Source organism: Phyllobates terribilis, unplaced genomic scaffold (assembly GCF_046119375.1).
Source record: "Phyllobates terribilis strain yellow unplaced genomic scaffold, ASM4611937v1 Scaffold_10__3_contigs__length_209671492, whole genome shotgun sequence".
Classification (NCBI taxonomy): Eukaryota; Metazoa; Chordata; class Amphibia; order Anura; family Dendrobatidae; genus Phyllobates; species Phyllobates terribilis.
Window position 1 is genome coordinate 146,181,946 of NW_027362770.1, and position 19,466 is coordinate 146,201,411.

General features: G+C 43.7%; 1 protein-coding gene across 1 annotated transcript in view; it reads left to right on the forward strand.

Moving 5' to 3' along the window:
- The window catches only part of ADRA1B (adrenoceptor alpha 1B), a 32,217-nt gene that overhangs the window by 1,705 nt on the left and 11,046 nt on the right, over positions 1 to 19,466 (forward strand). The gene's annotated exons all lie outside the window — the stretch shown is intronic.

The following is a 19,466-nucleotide window of genomic DNA, read 5'->3' on the forward strand; positions in this document are numbered from 1 at the left end:
GAAGCATCTTCAAGAAACTGAATTTGTTCAGGACAGAAAAACTTTTCCAAAAACTCTCCAAAAAGAAGTTTCTGCTTGAAAAACAGATAGTTTTTGTATGCCTGAATGTCTCAACATAGGCTTAGGAGTAGCCATCAATAAGGGCTCACTCAGACCTCCTGTTTTTTTCACGTATGAGAAAAACAATTCTAGTTTCATCAGTTTTTTCTCAGATGAGAAACAAACAAAAAGTTTCTCTACCTTCTGTTATCTAGCAGTCTGCATCCGAGTGCAGTCTGATTTTTTCACTGAACCATAGATTGACACTGCCAATTTTGATCCAACAACCAGATCAATATTGAACATGTCTCCATGATTTTGCACTAGGTCCCCCCCAAAAAATCAGACACGTAAACAGCCCCATAAACTGTTCTAGGTTTGAGCTTTATCCATGAAAAACCCATATAGAACTGGTACACGAAAAACGGACGTCTGAATGAGCCCTAAGAGTAGGAGAACCTGTTTGAGAACCTGTTTGAGATGTTGGGTGCCGTCTTCTAAGATCTTCAGGGGATCATGTTGCAAGTTTGGTGCATATTTTATGCGCAGATTTTCCGATAAAATTCGATAAGATGAGATTCGATAAAATCCACAACCATTAAAGTGGATGAGTTTTAACTAAATCTGATCCACATGCTGCTATATTTTTTGCTTTTTGATAAGGAATCCATGAGGAAATAGTGTTATGGTGCATTTCTTAAAAACTGCAACACATCTATTTGTGCAGTTTAAGCGCAACTTTTTGGTGTGATTTTTACTAGGTTTGGTGCAATCCAGTCCATTGGCCACGACATTGGTCTGTGGCCACTGGACAGGAGCGGTAAAACTGCCTCTTACCTGACGGCACCTAAGGCTCTTCACTTGATTGATTGACATGTGCATCACGCTGTAACGATGATACTGCGTCAAAATCAAAAGAAGAGTCGCATATGCCTTCAGATAAGAGGCGATATATCACTTACTAGGCTGTGTTTTGCAGTTTCAATAAAATCAGTGTTTTATCAGCAGGAGATTATCACTACAGGACTAGGTGTCTCATGCCTCCAAGTCCAGTCACACCCCCACCACTGATTGGCAGCTTGCTTACAGTGCACGCAGGAAGCGGCCAATCAGGGGTGTGGGCGGGGCTATACACAGCTGAGCATTCCGAGCTCTGCTAAATCTCCAGCAGAGAAAACTGAGATTGTATCAAAATAACAGCATGCAGACCAGTAAGTGATACATCGTTGGAATCAGGCTCTCAGCCTCTACATCATGGTGTTCTCAGATTACATAGTAAAATTATGCTGACAGATTCCCTTTAAATCCCCTTTAAATCCCTATGCAGAAATATCTGTACTCTATGAATTACAGCACATATTCCTATCAAATAAATGGGCGTGCAGAATCTTCATGAAATTTTCATCGTGTGAACATGCCCTAAGGAGTTTGTTCGGTTTAATGTGAAAAAAAAAAATTCTTATATACTATGTGTTTCAATTTCTAACAATTTACAAAATATATTCTTGCTGTCAGTAGTATCTACAGGCTGCAAACCTTTACATAGCTAGTCCTGCTCTCTGCTGAGAAGTGGATCCAATTCTATCCAGTCTAGACAGGAGCTGAACAAATCTGGTAATTTGCTACAATGTATCAGTCCACATTGTTTAGCTCACAGAGCATTGTCTACATTGGATGCAATGTATCACTTCTCAGCCTAGAACTGAACTAATTACTGCCTTTGGATATAAACAATAATCCTCTCATTCACTGACAGCAAGCAGACATATTGAAAATGGCGGAAAAAAAAAATAATGCAAAGTATATTAGAAAGTTGGAAAAGTTTTATTCATATAAAACCGGAAACCCCCTTTAATAAATTTGCGGAATCCGGTTCTGTATTTTTCTTGTTTCTTTTCTTTCTTGAGTCTTTTTTTCAGAGACACTGATGATTTCTAAGTTCTGTCAAAAACGAAATCTTCAGGATGTTTTAAATCATCGAATTTTTGAAAAATTGTACTTTTCGTCCATGTTCTTCCAAGTAGCTGGTAATGATTGACGGACCGTTGCAGAGATTTCCGAAGGTTATTGATTAACCACTGACATAAAGTCAGACAATATTTTCTCTTATTTTCCAAATAAAGTTAGAAGTTCAGCTTTCGGGCAATATTAATACTCAACGTATGACGGTATTACTAAGGCTTCCCGTCATTTCTCATGCACGGTTCTGGGATGGGCACCCAGTGACGCAGAGGTTATGTAGTACATAGAAGCTGGTGGATGGTGACGAATCCATTACTCATGTGTAGGAACGGATTCTCACGGGCCATTTTTAAAGAAAAATGTGGCAGAGAAAGTAAAGTTCATCATTTCCTAAATCTAGAGTATCAAGTTGTTGCAAAATCTCTAATATTTGTGTTTCTGCTGCTGCAAAAGTACAACTCTAATGCAGTGATGCAGGGTGGTCAACATCGAAACACTATTAGGACAACCCCTTCTTGATCTAAATGTTTGGCCCGATAAAATAAAGAAGCCTATACTCACCTCTCGTGCCGGCACAGTTCCAGCAGTGTCAGCACTCACGGACCCGGGGCTCCCATGCTGATTGTGATATGTGTGTCACGGGTGTGTCAGGTGTAATAGACAGTCGCTATGGATCTAGCTGTAGAAGGTCACTGCGCTTGGCATTACAGACACCTTCTTAATCCTTCTGCCTTTAGGACCCAGCTGCTGTTGATTGACACACCCTTGCCTTGGAGTTTAAAATACTCAGTTTCCTCCAGGGTATAGTCTGTGATACTTCTATGTACCTTTTGTGCAAGCTTGGAGCACTAGAAGTCAGCTAGCTTCTTCTCTGGTGCTCTTGGAGGACAGTTTGCGCTACTCCTCTGGTGTCTGCACAAGCTAAGTTTATCCCCTTTGTTTTTCTACCTTGTTGTCTTTAGTTTGTAGTGGGGCCTGACCAGTGCTCACCTCTCCCCCTCCCTATCTAGGGTCAAGCACTAGGGTCATCCAGGGCTTAGGGTCCTGTTCGACGATTGGAGACGGAACCTATATAGGGACGGTAGGGTAGGCAGGGTGATATTAGATCTGCCTAGATTTCTCCACTCCCCCTTTCCCTAGTTTTTGGGCTTCTCCCCTCTATTTCCTTCGTGTTGCACGTGTTGTCTTTCCCACATCTTGCATAACAGTGTGACCATAGTGCCCAATCAGCGCTGGCGTCACTGTCCCCGCCTCCTGTCAAATTGAACATGGAGAAGAAGTCCAGGCTGCAGCTGATTTCTGACTTACTCTTAATGCTCGATTTGTCTGAAGGCGGGGACAGTAAAGCCAGCACTGATTGGGCGTCAGACTCACGTGTCACAACAACAACACGGAGACCCAGGACCACGAGTGCCGACACCGCTGGAACGGCGCCGGCACAGGAGGTGAGTATGAGCTTTTTTATTTTATTGGTGTCAAGCGTGGGGTATGACAAGGAGTTGTCCAAGTAGTGGACAACTTATTTAAATGGCACTAAAGTCTGCAGTCTATGTGACTGCAGACTTGTGAATAAGTATTCTCCAGTGCCGGCGGTGAGACCGGGCGGTCATGTAACCACAAGTATGCAATATGTATATATGAATTGGGGCTGCATTTTTTTTTGCTAGATGGGAACGTGGCCTCTGGGTCTGAAAGCAAAACAGTTCTGGTTCCAGGTGGACACCATCAGCATATGATTTCGCTCTTACTGACTGTTTCCATTTTAAAAACACTTTCTGATTTCCTGCTGAGAAAGTAAGATTGAATTCATTATTATTATGTCATTTTATGCCCCTAAAGGTAGGTTGGTATAACAAGTCGTTCAGAGTTTCATCCAGAAACTCATACGATTTTTTTTCCCACTTGTCATAGATGGTCCGTTTTTACAGCAGCAGCTATTAATCATTTACAAGACCATTTACAGTTTCCTATGTTACAGATTTGCAATGTATCCGTAAAAATCGGATGCTAGACTGTGGCTCCGTATAGCATCTGATTTTTTTTTTGCACACCCATAAACTTGAATAGGCGAGTCTCTTCCGATTAACGTGCCATTGGCTGCAACACAACCCCAAAGCATGATTGATCCTCCTCCATGCTTAATGGTTGGCGAGATGTTCTTTTCCTGAAATTCTCCGCCCTTTTATTCTCTACACATACCTTTGATCATTGTGGCCAAAGAGTTCTATTCTAACCTCATCGGTCCACAGGATTTGTTTCTAAAATGCATCAGGCTTGTTTCAATGTTCTTTTGTATACTTCTGACACTGAATTTTATGGTGCGGACGCAGGAGAGGTTTTCTTCTGATGACTCTTCCATGAAGGCCATATTTGTGCAGGTGTCTCTGAACATTAGAACAATGTACCACAACTCCAGAGTCTGCTAAATCCTTCTGAAGGTCTTTTGCAGTCAAGTGGGGGTTCTGACTTGCCTCTCTAGCAATCCTACGAGCAGCTCTCACTGGAATTTTGCTTGGTCTTCCAGACCTTATCTTGACTTCCACTGTTTCTGATAACTGCCATTTCTTAATTACTTTTCAAACTGAGGAAAGGGCAACTTGAAAACCCTTTGCTGTCTTCTTATAGCCTTCTCCTGCTTTGTGGGTCTCCACCATTTTCAGAGTGCTAGGCAGCTGCTTAGAAGAACCCATGGCTGCTGTTTTTTGGCACAAGGTTAGAGGAGGCTGAGTTATTATAAAGCTGGGAAATTTTCATCACCTGGTCTGGAATTTTGACCAGGGGTGCCCAAACTTTTACATATCACTATAATTCACATTTAGGTATCGATGAAGATTTGTCATGTCTGCAAATTTTTGACCAGAATGAATCCACCATAAGGTACCGATTCATTATTGGATAAGCGCCATTTTTCCATCTAGATTTTAGGAGTTTTACACCAGTCTTTTATTTGCGCACTATTCCTGTTTTTATTTGCGCCTTTCTTAAAGTCACCTTTTTATGTGTCCTTCTGTTTTTTTATGTATTTATTTTTTTTAATTTGCCATTGATTGAAGGGATTAGGCTTTCCATATGTATTCACCTGATTAGTCATTTGCCACTTTTCAAAATCTGGCAAAACCTTTGTTTTCCACACTGGAGTGATTTTAGGTATGTCAGAAATTTTTGCTCAATTTTTGCACTCCTGTTGAAAAATGTGCAACATTTTTTGCACTGAAAAGAAAAGGTGAAAGACAATTATTTTTGACTTTGCGCAAATTTTATGATAAATTAAACTGTCTCAGAAATTTCCGCACCCAGTCTGTGTGAATATGGAAGGGATCTTTTGTAGCAAACTACATGTAGGTCGTATAGTTGACATTCTAAACTGATTCGTTGTGACATAGAAAACCCAAACTTACGGGCAACCAACATTAATGTTTGTATCAGGGGCTGCCTCAGGCCATGTGCACAGCGTCTATTTGACACCGCTGTACAAGCTGAGATTTTGGAGCAGACAATGTCTTTTTTGGCATCTACCATGTTTTTGTGGTGGCTTTGCCACATCTGTCAAAGCCTGAAGCTTTGCGCACACATAGCCTAAAGATTAATGCATCAAGTGTTTTTCGGAATCTGCCTGAAAAATCACTAAAAAAATAGCAAAAAATTATGAACATCTGCGCAGCAATGCATAAATGACTTGCTGTGCACATGTTCTGTCTATTTGAGCTTCTAGTTTCCCAAACCGCAAAGTGGTTAAAAGAAGTGGCCGATCCATTCTTCAGGTGGATTTTACTTGGAAGCAGCTCCATATTTTAAAGGGAATCTGTCAGTAGGTTTTTGCTGTGTAATCTGAGAGCAGCATGATGTAGGGGCAGAGACCCTGATTCCGGCGATGTGTCACTTACTGGGCTGCTTGGTGCAGTTTTGATAAAATCCCTGTTTTTCTGCTGTAGATGTAGTAGTTCTCTGATTGCTGAACCCGATATAACACCGCCCACACCACTGATTGGCAGCTTCACGTGTACACTGTCAACAAGCAGCCAATCAGTGGTGGGGGCGAGATTACACAGAATAGGTGGATTGCTGTGCACATGACACCTAGTCCTGCAGTGTTCATAAAACACTGATTATATTGAAACTACAGCAAGTTGCTGAGCAAGTGACACACCGCTGGAGTTAGGGCCTGTGTCCCTACATCATGCTGCTCTCAGATTAAATAGCAAAAACCTGCTGACAGATTCTCTTTAACGTAGAAATTAAAAGATAAAAAAGCAATTAAAAAAAAAAAATACGCTCTAAAAAATGTAAAAAAGCGCATTTTCCTGACTTGAAAAACTCGGCAGCTAAGGTTACGTCTAAAAGACGCCACGTGTACATACCCTGAGGGTGCGTTAACACTGAGTGTATGGAGCAGCAGCTGCACAGACGCTCCAAGTTTTGAAAAGTTTAAGTTTTTAAGGAGGATTTGTGGACAGTTTCTGCTCCAAAAACTCCTGAAAAACTCAGTGTGAACACATCCTCGTTTTGAGGCTGCTTTGCCACCGGTGTCTTTTTTTTTTTTTTTTTTAAGATATATATAAACTAGTGAGTAGCTTCATTCCCTGCAAAACCATAACTAATAAAAGAAAAACAGGAATAGGTAAATGGGCTATATGAGATTAGAAAAGTTTGGGGGGCCGATTGATCAAAGCTGTTATGGCAGAAAAGTACAGTAAAAGTTTTGAAAAGTAGTAACATTTTTGCTCAAAAATTATGCCACTTTAGGCATTTTCACACCAGTTTCAATCAGCTTTGCCAAATGTAGTCCATTCATCTTCACTGAATTCTTATTTATCGGCTCCCACGCAGCTCTGACATTTTATTCCCCGAGAAACTTATCAAGCAAAAGATCAATTAGTAAAATAAATCACCCAACGCGCCAACGACTAATTCATCCAGTGCTTAATTCAGATTATAAAGTAGTACTGCTATTAACATTGTGTGCATTCATTAAGAGGCGCACACCCAGGGGGCGGACATACCTTTTTGACGGAGCTGCCGAAAACTGGCGCAAAAGTCGCAAAATTTCATTGCAATTTTGCATTGCACAAAAATTTTGCAATTTTTCAAAGTTTTAATCCAGTTTTCTGACGTAAACACTTTGATGAATCGGGACTTTTAAGGCGTAAGGTTTGTTTTATGAAGTATTTAACCCGTTTAATTCGAGGTGGGCAGAACAATTAAGAGTGGCATTGCGAAAGTGAAGGGGTCACTGGAATACGATGCGAACCACTTAATTGAGAACCACTTAATGAATTTGGCGCATCTCCTCTGTGCGCCTTGGCAGAAATGTTACTCCAGTCAGGGACTGGAGTAGTATCCCGGGTATAAACATGCTTGGTGAATTTGATGGGTGGGCATAGCCTTGCCTCATCCCACCCCAGCTCCTCCCCAGCTCACCTCATTTTGGTAAGTCACTAAATGTTTTGCGCAACTCCCCAACTTTTCAAAATGTATTTTGATAGTTTTCGATAAATTGCCCCCAAGATCCGGTTATTTTCTGATAGCCCTGCTGATAACAAAAGTGTTGTAAGCTGGAGTGTTAAAAGGAATCTGTCAGCAGCTTTTTGCTATTTAATCTGAGAACAGCATATATAGGACAAGAGAGCCTGATTCCAGGGATGTATCACTTACTAGGCTGTGTGCTGTACTTTCAATACAATCAGTGTTTTATCAGCAGGAGATTATTACTGCTGGACTAGGTCTCACTTGCACAGCAGTCAGGCTAATCTGTGTAACCCCGCCCCCCACCACTGATTGGCAGCTTGCTGACAGCCTACACAGGAGGCTGCCAATCAGTGGTGTGGGTGGAGCTATATTCTGACCACTGCTACATCTACAACAGAGAAAACTGTGATTCTATCAAAAGTGCACCAAGCAGCCCAGTTAGTAAATCAGGGTTTCTGCCCCTACCTCATGGGGCTCTCAGATTACATAGCAATAACAGATTATCTTTAAAAGGAAAGATGTTCTAATCATGTCATAAAATGAAATAAATATTCCAAATAAATTAAAGGGGCAACATTTATCACTATGCACAGAATGTATGATTGCTGGGGTCCGGCTCCCCCCTCCGATGTTAGGAATGTTCACTGATTGGATCCAGAACAAGTAGGGATGACGTGGGTTTTGTAGACTGTAGGCAGGAGCGCGCATCGGGAGGGGGTGCTTCAACACTATGGATTTTTTGACAAATGTAACGCAATATGGTTGGGTTTTCTGTACAGTAATAATATTTTTCGCCACCTTTTGTTAGATTGCAAAGAAATGGGAGCGTTCGGATCTGCGGATAAATAAGTCACTGTAGATGTCTTCTATCATTAAAATTTGTTTAAATTAAAACAAATCAGTCTCATTTTACCCCCCCCCCCCCCAGTTAATGAGAGATAGATCTACAGAGATAAATCCGGACCAAGGCTTTATCGTAATGAGCCAGGAGGTAACATTTAACTTTCCCCGTGATTCATAATTTGGGCAAAAATAGAAGCAAATGTTTGAGATCTTAGTCTACCAATACTTCCAATGCCAAAGAAAATAAGTGTTAACTCTTACATAACTGGTCGATGGAGCCTATCAGCAGAATTCAGGCTGCTGTTCATAGCACTCTGTATTCGGTCACTGAATTCGTACGAACTGATGATGATTGCGCAGAGCTAGAATAGGACAATCAAAAGTCTCCATAGCCTGCAGGTTATGAAATAAATTTTATTTACTTAAAGGGGCTATTCAGCAGATAAAAAATTAATAAATAGTTTTTAAAGGCTCAGACCAGTATAAAAAAATAAAGTAGTAGTAATACTCACCCTCACTGCTACTCCTCAGCTCTGCTTTTGATGATTACCTAGCTCTGCTGGTCTCTAATTCCTGGTCCAGTTTCACCACACCAGAAATAGTAATAAATGCCTGCAGAGCCAATCACTGATTGAGGGGGATCCCAGCTGTGATCCGTGATTGGCTAAGAAGGAATTTTCTGCCACTTCCTGTGAATCAAGACATGATGACCAGGAAGTACAGACCAGCAGGGATCGGGAACGCTTCAGAAAGGGGTACTGATATGGATTGGTGAGGGTGAATATTGCCCCTTTTATTTTTTTTATAACAGTCTGATCCATCTATAAAAGAATTGTTATTTGCTGGACAACACCTTTACTTTGTCGTCGGGTTTGTGCTACCGCATCTGAGAGCAGCGTGATGTAGGGGCAGAGTCCCTGATTCCAGTGATGTGTCACTTACTGGGCTGCTGGCTGCTTTTTTGATAAAATCACACTTTTCTCTGTTGCATATCTATCAGTTCTCTGAATGCTGAGCTCTGTATAACCACGCCCACACCACTGATTGGCAGCTTTCTGTGTACACTGTGCATAGGCAGAAAGCTGCCAATCAGTGGTGAGGTCAGGGTTAAACAGAGCTCTGGAATATGGAGGACTACATGGCGGCAGGTTAACGAGTCCTCTAGTGATAATCTCCTGCTGATAAAAGTTATTTTATCAAAACAACAGCAAGCAGCCCAGTAAGTGACACATCACTGGAATCATGGTTTCGGTCTCTGAATTATGCTGCTCTCAGATTAAATAAGAAATACCTGGTGACAGATTCCTTTTAAATTCTTCACAACACGTGCCATACGTGTACGTCACATGTCAGGTACTTTGTATATGACATACTGAAGGTCCTCGTTGCCTCCATCTTGGTACACCTAGGAAGCCCAGTCTGTGAATGGGCTTCATTAAGAGATTGATCACCATCTACTAAAAAAAAATGGTTAAAAAAAAAGTTTTAATCAACCCCTCCTTCTCCCATTCCGGAAAAAAAAGGATATTGGGTATCGTCTCATCATTCAAAGTCTGATCTATCAGAATATATAATTACTTAACCATTAAGCAAAAAAATAGCAAAACACCAGTATTGAGGTTTTCTGTCACCGTGCCTCCCCAAAAAACGCAATAAAAGCATTATACCAATTAAGCATTATACAGATTACACCAATAAAAGCTACAGCTCACCTCAAAAAATCCAAGTCCTTATACGGCAAAATAAACAGAAAAATAAAAGCTACGAGTCCCAGAAAATGGCGACATAAACCAATTTTTTTTTAAATAAAATAAAAATAAAATTTTGATTTTTTTGGAAAATTAAAAAAAAACAAAAAAAAACTTATAAACTTGGTATCACTGTATTCATATCAACCTGCAAAATCAGGTTCCAAGGTCCTTTTTACCATACAATGAATCCCAAAAAGGCAGAATTGTGTGTGTGTGCGAGGGAGGGGGAAGGGGGTTACACTATTTCATCCCACTTAGAATTTTTTTTTCCACTACATTATATATTAAAGTGAATTTCATTCAAAACCACAAAAACACGACAATATGATACAAAATAAAAAAGTTACGTTTTTTTTTTTTCATAAATTATTAATATGTGAATATATGCATTTTTGCAATTTATATTATTAAGGGAAAGATTGCATCTTCCTCTCTTATCCGCTGAGTTTAGTTGCCTTTTTTCTCCCTGTAGGGAGAAATGTTCAAGACACCTTGTGACGATACAGCTTCTAATCTTAAACAGCCAGACTTCTACATTTGTTAGGTCAAGAGAAATACACTATTGTGTTTGTATTGACTTGTAAATGTATGTGTTTTCCTGAGGCTGGTCAAGAAGGACATACTATTTGTATAACCCTGATTGTTGTCTTCTCTTGGGTCTGTGAACAATGATGTTTGTTAATATGTTAATTACATATTATACTAAAGCCTGCTGAATGTTGATTTAAAGAGCCCCCTGCTATACCAGCTAAGTAAATTGATTAGCTTAAACAATGAGACCTGAGTGAGCTCTGCACCTTTTCCTCTGACCAGTGACTGATGACCTTAGCCACATATGTAAATATAAAAAAGAGTTTTTCTATCCTGCTGAAAAGAGATTTGAAACAGAGATTGGAAAGAGACTTTACAAGGAGAATCAAAGATCAGACTCTCCCAGACCATTAGCTTGGAAGTATGGCTTTAACCAAAGAGACACAGATTTGGATTCTACATGATTCCAGCCTAAGGGTATATAGCCCTGACTGGAAAGATACGGATCTTCACACACCTCACTCACAAAATCAGTCTTGAGTTAAACAGTGCGGCCAATTTTATATGTCTAATATTGATGGTCCGAGTATGGACTGCATTGTCTGCACCAGCCACAGGTCTGCAGATCCGAACTCAACATCCTCATATGTGTCTATGAGACTGTTGAATTTGGGTAATGAGATCAACAGCCGGTGCGGCCAACACAGTTCATACACGAACTGTGAATGTCAGACGTGTGAAACCAGTCTAAGTAAGAGACTGGTAAGAGAGGGGGAAGAGGGGGATGCAGCTGCAGTCTCTCACTAAATATTTCATTACAATGACATTAGGAGGGGAAGGAGGCAGCAGGAGCATGGCATCTGATTAACAGACAGTTTATGCCATCTAAAAAAAGAAAGGACTTCTTTGGATTCCAGCATTTTTTGCCAGAAGCATCTGTTCCTGGTTTATCCCCCCTCTCTTGGCTGGACCAAATGCTTATTTTTGGAGGAAATCAGAGGCGACATCCGCTGACCAATGTGTTTTCAGCCTAAAGCTAAATCAGATTTAAAGGGAATCTGTGACCAGGTTTTTACTACCTCATCTGACAGCAACATAATGTAGGGACAGAGATCCTGATTCCAGCGATGGATCACTTAGTTTACTGATTGCAGCAGTTGTGACACAATCAGAGTTTTTAGATGTAGCATGCAGCAGAGCTGAGAAAGCTAACCCCGCCCACCCCACAGCTGTCTGTGTACATTGTCTATTGACAGTGAGCTGCTTATCAGGGGAGGGGGCGTGGTCAGACCACTTGGCTAGTCAGGGCAGTGATAATCTCCTTTTGATAAAACATCCATTGTATGAAAACAACAGCACACAGCCTAATAAGTGACACATTCCTGAAATCTGTGTCTCAGCCCCAACCTTACACTGTCCTTGGATTACATAGCAAAACCTGCTGTCACATTCCCTTTAATTTCCAAAGAATAGGAGGTCTAGGCACCAATTGCCCTAACTCAACTACAAGAGTGTATACTTACAAAAATGGTTGAGTTCTGCCATACTTTATTTGGGAAGGCTGGAGATAAGCCTCAGACTCACATTATTAGAGTGAGGAGCTTTGTTTCTTAAAATCTGTGGGGGTCTCAGCGTGCTAATTTCCCTATGTCGAAGTCTTCTACAACTGGACGTATATATATTAATCTTTAAGGGGGTACTCTCAAGTTTGAAAGTTATCCCCTATCCATGGGATAGGGCATAACTTCCAGATCGCTCTGGGTGCGTCAGCTGGGTCCCCAATGATCCTGAGAACTGGGGCTCTGAAGGGCCCTGTGTGAATGGAGTGGAGTTCGACCATCCATTAATTCTTATGGGAGTGCCGAAGACCAATCGTCTATCTCCAGTGGTTCCATTAGGAGGAAATGAGACAGCAGTGAGCACGATCTTCGGAGCCCCAGTTCTCGGGATTGGTGGTACTCCCAGTGGTCAGACTCCAAGTGATTCAAACTAAAGAATACCCCTTTAACACTTGATCTATAGTCAGAGCTGGTAAATGACCATCTTTGGGTGATACGCTTGGTTACAATTATCATGAATGTGTCTCCATGGTAACAGACTACAATCACATCTTGTGTAGTCAGATTCTGCTGTCCACACCCTCTTTTCATCTGTTCCCCGCTTCTTGATAACCCATAAATTTACCATAAAGAAGGGGATAGATATAAGGGAGTTTGACTGCTGGGCCAGACTACAAGAAGTTTGATTGTAGCTATGGAAACATGTAGGTCTGCATAGGAGCTGCGTGCACAAAACGGGAGTTTTTTTCCTTCATTTTTCTTTATTTTTAGATGAATTGCCACTAATTGAATAAACATGTTACAGTTATTGGACTTTGTAAAGCACGGACGGGGACGCCATAGCTACCCAGAGGACTCCAGACTGTCTTCTTTAATGAACTAGTTATCAAAGTCTATTTTCAACAATTAAAATGAGATATCCTAATATAGGCAAATGATAAACAAAGCAAAAAATGTCATTATCTCATGTTCTCTGAACATAGACAGATCGCCTTATGTGAATCAATGCGAGACTGACAGTAATAAATCATCCTGTTTTTTTTCTTTAAACCCCCATCCACTGTCTTAATTACGCAGATAGATGGATGCACAGCACGTCATAAGAAAATAGTAATAGAATTGCAACATCGCCACCTAGAGGTACAAGCTATAATGTGCAACACAAGCTTGTGAAAACTTGATCATATTCGATACTTTAGTAAAAATAGAATAAAGCCCAATTTACCGAGCAGTTTTCGCCAGAATTCTGGAATAAAAAGCATAAAAATTTTGAGCAACTTTAATTTTCTCAAAGTTTTTTTGCAACTTTTGCTTATTTATGCCAGTTTCAACCAAGAAAAGTAGAGACCAGACCAGCCCCTGAAACTAACTTCACTTTCAGGGGGTGGGGATGGTCTCTGTTTTTGCTGCTTATCTTCTTACAATGCACGCTGACAGTGCGCTCTCTTACTGACTTGTCACTTCTCATAAGAGCCTGTGAGGGAGCGCACTGTCACTGTGCACTGAGTAGAATATTGCGCAGTAAGAAGATGAACAAGAATACATGGTAAATTACACCACATCATTATTTATTTACCAAAAACTTGGCCAAAACGCAGAAGCAATGTGTCAGAAGTTACGTATACCCTTTCAGCTTCCATAGAGACTAAGAGGGTAAGTAGTAGCCAAGTGTTGCTAATCAAATGACCTTGATTAATCGATTGTTCATCAGCATGTGCCCACCTGTATAAAAGCAGAAGTTCGGGCAGCTGGCTGGTCTGTAGCATTCAGGCATGTGTTAACACAATGCTAAGGAGAAAAGAAATCAGCAATCATCTTAGAGAAGCATTTGTTGCTGCCCATCAATCTGGGAAGGGTTATAAGACCATTTCTAAACTATTTGCAGTCCACCATTATACAGTGAGAAAGGTTATTTACAAGTGGAAAACATACAAAACATACGAGACAGTTGACAATCTTCCCAAGAACGCACTTCCCAGCAAATTTGCTCCAAACTCAGACTGTGCATTGCTCAAAGAAATTGAAAAAACTCCTAAGAGCTACAGCTCAGACTCTAAAGCAATGTTCCTCAATTTCAGTTCTTAGGACCCACAAAAATATCATATTTTCAGTAATTCCATCACCTGTGCAATACTTAGAAATCCTGAAAACATCATCTGTTGGTGAATCCTAAGGACTGGAGTTGAGGAACACTGCTTTAGGCTATGTGCCCACGTTGCATAAATGAAGCAGAAAATTTCTGCTTCATTTCTGCAAGTCCTCTCCCGGAAAAACGCATGCGGAATTCCGCACGCGTTTATCGCGCATTTTTCGCGCGTTTATCACGCGTTTTCCACATGCGGAATTGCCTTGCGTTTTTTATGCATTGGACAAAGGCAATTCTGCTTGCGGAAACGCAAAATTAATTGACATGCTGCGGATTTTTGAACGCAGCATAAACGCTGCGGAAAAATCCGCAGCATGTGCATAGAACTTGCGGAATCCCATTGGGGACCATGGGGTGCGGGTTACCAAGCATTTTACAAGCGTTTCCGCTGCGGAAATTCCGCATCAAAAACGCTTGAAAAACGCTACGTGGGCACACAGCCTTAAAGGCTTTCGCTATTACGTTAAAGTGTAAGCGAATACTAAAGTATTCTACAGCCAAGTCTGAGGCCACATATTAAAGCGCTAAAGCTTGGCCAAAACTGGGTCATGCAGCAGGACAATGATCCCAAGCACAGCTACGAATCTACATCAGAATGGCTGAAAAAGAAAAGAATCAAGAATTAGCAATGGCCCAGAAAAAGAAGTCAAACTAATTGAAATGCTGAGGCAGAACCTTATGAGCTACGCAGAAACGAACCCAATTAACTTAATCAATGTTGTAAAGAAGAGTCGGCCAAAATTCCTGCAAAACTATGTGAGAGACTGATAGTCACACCGAAATTGATTACTTCATGTTATGGTTGCCAAGGATGGTTCTACAGGCTATTGATTCATGGGGTGTAGTGATGAGCGAGCACTAAAATGCTCGGGTACTCGTTGCTCGGGTTGAGCACATTGGAATACTCGGGTGCTCGACCCGAGCAACGAGCCCAATGTAAGTCGATGGGAAACTCGAGCATTTTTCAGGCGACTCCCCCCGGCGGTCTGCAGAGGGCCTAAAAATTGCCCAAATCAATGGGAACAGTGCTCAAATGACATGGGAACAGCATGGGGAAGACCCCTGGAAGCATCTCTGACTCCCAGATCACTGCTGTCAGCAACGTGGTCAGAGTATTACGCCACTTTTACGGACTCACAATAAAACATACAAAAACGAAACCAAAATGGATTTTCCTGGGAAATATGTTAAGGAACATCCTTTCCAGGGTAATGACTTATATATGTGGCGCCCCTGAGGGTTCAGTCGCCACAGAGGTACTGCATCTCACCCAGAGGTGTGGTATCTCACTCTCAGGTAAGGATAGAGTGCTGCCCGGGACCCTAACACCTGCATCCAACACTACACTACTCCAGACCAGCAGGAGGGGCAAGATGCCCTATCCCTGGCTGGAGTGGGGGGAAACAAGAGAGGGGGAACCATATAGTGGGTGTGGGTGGAGGAAGTAAATCAGGGGAGCATTGAAAGAAGAGATATAAATAGAGAAGCCATCTTGAAAGGGGAGTTCAGTCAGTCCAGTCTGGGAGGAGAAGAAGAGGGAGCAGGAGCTCTGCAGGAGCTCTGCTCAAGAGGAGGGTGGGCCTAGCCAGAGAGGCCCAGGACAGACTGAGGAGGAGAGGAGCAGGAGGAAGGCTCCAGGAATGAAGAAGGGATCCCAGGGGTACAGGCAGTGCTGGAGGCCACCCGTACGCCCGAATCTGCCAGGTGGTGGAAGTTGACGCGCCCCCGGGGCAATGGGGTACTCGGCAGCCGGGCCTATGGATGCTGGGGGGATATGTCACAGTGGCTGGCCCGGTCCGTGGCCCAGGGCGGTCAACCAAAAAGGGGATTGTAACTTGGATAGAAAATAAAAATAAAGTAAATAGTTCGTGACCCCACCTGTTGTACCTGGTAAGGTTTACCAGCGCTGCTGCAGACCTCCGGGGGGTGATGGGATGGCAGCTGAGGTGTTTCTGCTCCCCACAGGTGGAGCGAGCCCCCGGGGCAGTGTGGAGTTGGGTGGGTGGTGATGCTGGGACTTGTAGTGCAGAGGGAGAGATGGCGCAGCTGAAATAATTGAAGGAGGCATTGCAGTGCAGTCATCCGAGTTTTTACTCACAGTTCTTATGTAAGTTCCACAGGTACACTGTACGGGTGTCAGCCTCCACGTCGCGCTGCGTTCACCAGACCGGGGGTTCAGCTCTTCCTCAGATGCGTCAGGAGTGCTTGACGGAACCTCGCTTTCCTTATGTTCCTTGCTAGACCGACTTCTCACGCTGGGTCTTCTTCCTCCTACCCTGCGCTTCCCCACTCACAGTCCCGATCTGGTGCTCTGAAGTCCCTCTGGGCAACCTGGAGTTTCCGGAACTACTTGACCCTCACGGTGACTAAGATGAGGCTGTGGCAACTGCACCATAAAGGTCAGAAGCCTCCGGTTTTTCCAGCCGAGACCTGGAGTAACACGGCTGGTCCAGGGGCCGGTCCCCTTCTTGCGACCTGATCCCTCTGACACCTGGCAGATTCGGGGCGTACGGGTGCCGTCCTGCACTCGCCGTACCCCCTGGGATCCCTTCTATAGAACGGAGCCTTCCTCCTCTGCTCCCTTCCTGGGCCTCTATCACTAGGCCCCACTTGTGGAGCAGAGCTCCTAACGAGACTCTGCTCCCTGACTGACTGTCCTCACTCACTGATCTTCTTCTGTCCTAAAACTGCCACCCTAAGATGGCTTCCCTTTATAAACCTCCTACTATGGTGCTCCCCTAGCCTACATCCTCCACCCACACCCACTACTGGTTCCCCCTACCTTTGGATCCCCCCACTCGAGCCAGGGACAGGGCTCAGCAGGAACACAGTGCATCTTGCCCTTCCAGCCGGCCTGGAGCAGTGTAGTGTTGAATGCGGGTGTTGGGGTTCCGGGCAGCACTCCCTCCTTACCTGAGAGAAGGAGATACCACACCTCTGACTGAACCCTCAGGGGCGCCACAGAGGAATCTAGCCACAGAGGGGACCGGCCCCTAATCAGTGAGAATTACAAAGTTCACCTAGGAACTGGAGGCTTCTGTACTTTCAGGGTGCAGTTGCCATATCCGCACTCAAGTTGCCCAGGGAACTCCAGGTTGCCCAGAAAGATCCGAGGATACCGGCTTGGGACATTGTTTGGCAAGGAGCAGGGCAAGAAGGGTGAGGGCCAGCGCAGGAAGACGGCTGAGAAGGGCATATAGAACGGGGTCCTGTCAGCCACTCTTGAAACACCTGGGAGTTTGCTGAACCCCTGCCTGGTGAATGCAGCGCGACGTGGGAGGTCGTAATCCGGAAAGTGCAACCTGAGGAACTTAACAACTATGAGTAAACGCTGAAGACTGCACCCCACTGTCTCTGTCAATTATTACTGCAGCACCATCACCCCCTGCACTACACAGCAACATCTTTAACATCTACACTGCCCTGGAGCTAAGCTCTACCTGTGGAGAGCTAAACCAACTCTGCTGCACTGACATCAGCTCCAGAGGACCTGCTCCGCAGCGGCGGCTCCATATAGCCGCATGCCACAGGTGGCGTCACGAACTGTATATAAAAACTATAAATCCCCTGTAAATAATATTCCCCTTTTGATTGACCGCCCTGGGCCACGGACCGGGTCAACGCTACTGTGACATCTCCCCTAGCAACGACCGGCCCGATTACCGAGTACCCCACGGCCCAGGGGGCGCGTCATATATAAGGCAAAATAAATAACCAACCAAAAACAAAAATACTCCTCCACAACTTGGGCTATGTTCACACATAGCGTTTTTGATGCGTTTTTGCACTTTTGAATTGCTTTCAACCAAGACAAATGCATTCACCAGGAAATGTCATTTTAACATTTTACAACCTTATCTGGCCATGTGGTGTGTGACACATCATCAGACACATGCATACAGTGCTGAAAAGACATGGGAACAGCATTGGGAAGACCTCTGGAAGCATCTCTGACTCCCAGGTCACTACCTAAAAGTGTGCCCATCATAAGTGATCCTAGACGCATGCGAAGATGCCTCCCGCCATGCACCTCTCGTTGCAGACTTGCAACAATCACCGTCCACGTCCTTGTCCCACTGCAGCGTTCAGTTGTCCCTACCCCATTCCTTGGAATGCAAGTGCAAGTATGCAGCCAGCCACCCACCCGCAGGCTGCAATACTATATTGCCAAATTTTTGACAGCTGCTTGCACTTGAAATGTGGCCTTTTAGGCTCATGGAGGCGGAAGCTTTTCACAACCTCATGCCGGCGGCGGCCGGGTGTCCATACTCGGTCCCCAGCCGCCACTATATTTCCCAGTATCGTCTCCGCCTTCCACAAGCACGGGTCCCACAACATTACCCGTGCCCTCCCGAGTGCACTTACTGGGAAGGACCGCCTAACCACAAACACGTGGACAGGTGAATGTGGCCAGGGACGGTACGGAGCCAGTCCACAACTTTTTTTGCTAAGAGTTATATTTAGCTCGGTGAAAGGACTGGCATAGAGGGAAACCGTATGTACCCTGCGTGTCATTTCTCCCAGGAAGTCCTCTAAACCTGCTTGCACTTGAAATGTGGCCTGAACATTACTGCTGGTACTTTTCTGTGGGAATTTGCTTGCCTCCTACCAGCCTAGAATATTTCCAGCAAACTATGGTACGACGCCATGGTATTAGCACTGCCCCCAGTACCAGTAGCGAAGCCATCCCCAATTTCCTTCTCAGGAATTTTATTTGGTAGACTGAGTGGCTGCCCAAATACATTTTCTCACAAAGGAGCTGAAGATAGAGTGGCAGTAGGTGCAAGTTTCTCCAGCCTGTTAGGTATTAGAGGGTGAACGGCAGCACATTGGATCAGTGGTTAGCACTGAAGCCTTGCAGCGCTGGGATCCTCGGTTCAAATCCCAGCAAGAACAACATCTGCAAGGACATTGTATGTTCTCCCCGTGTTTGCGTGTGTTTCCTCCTCAGTAAAAAAGCAGCCATAGAGTGTCCGGAAACCTTCCCACACACTTTTCTTAGCCAGGACTGCTTCTCGGCAGGGTTGTACGGTCCCACCAGAGAATACTCTGGTGTGCCTTGGCTTCTACCTCAAGAGAGTTCATGATAGCGCTAACTTTGCAGCTGCTATGGGGCTCTTGAGCGGGTGAGAAAGGTTAGCCCTCAGAATCAAATCCTCTGGTGGGCAC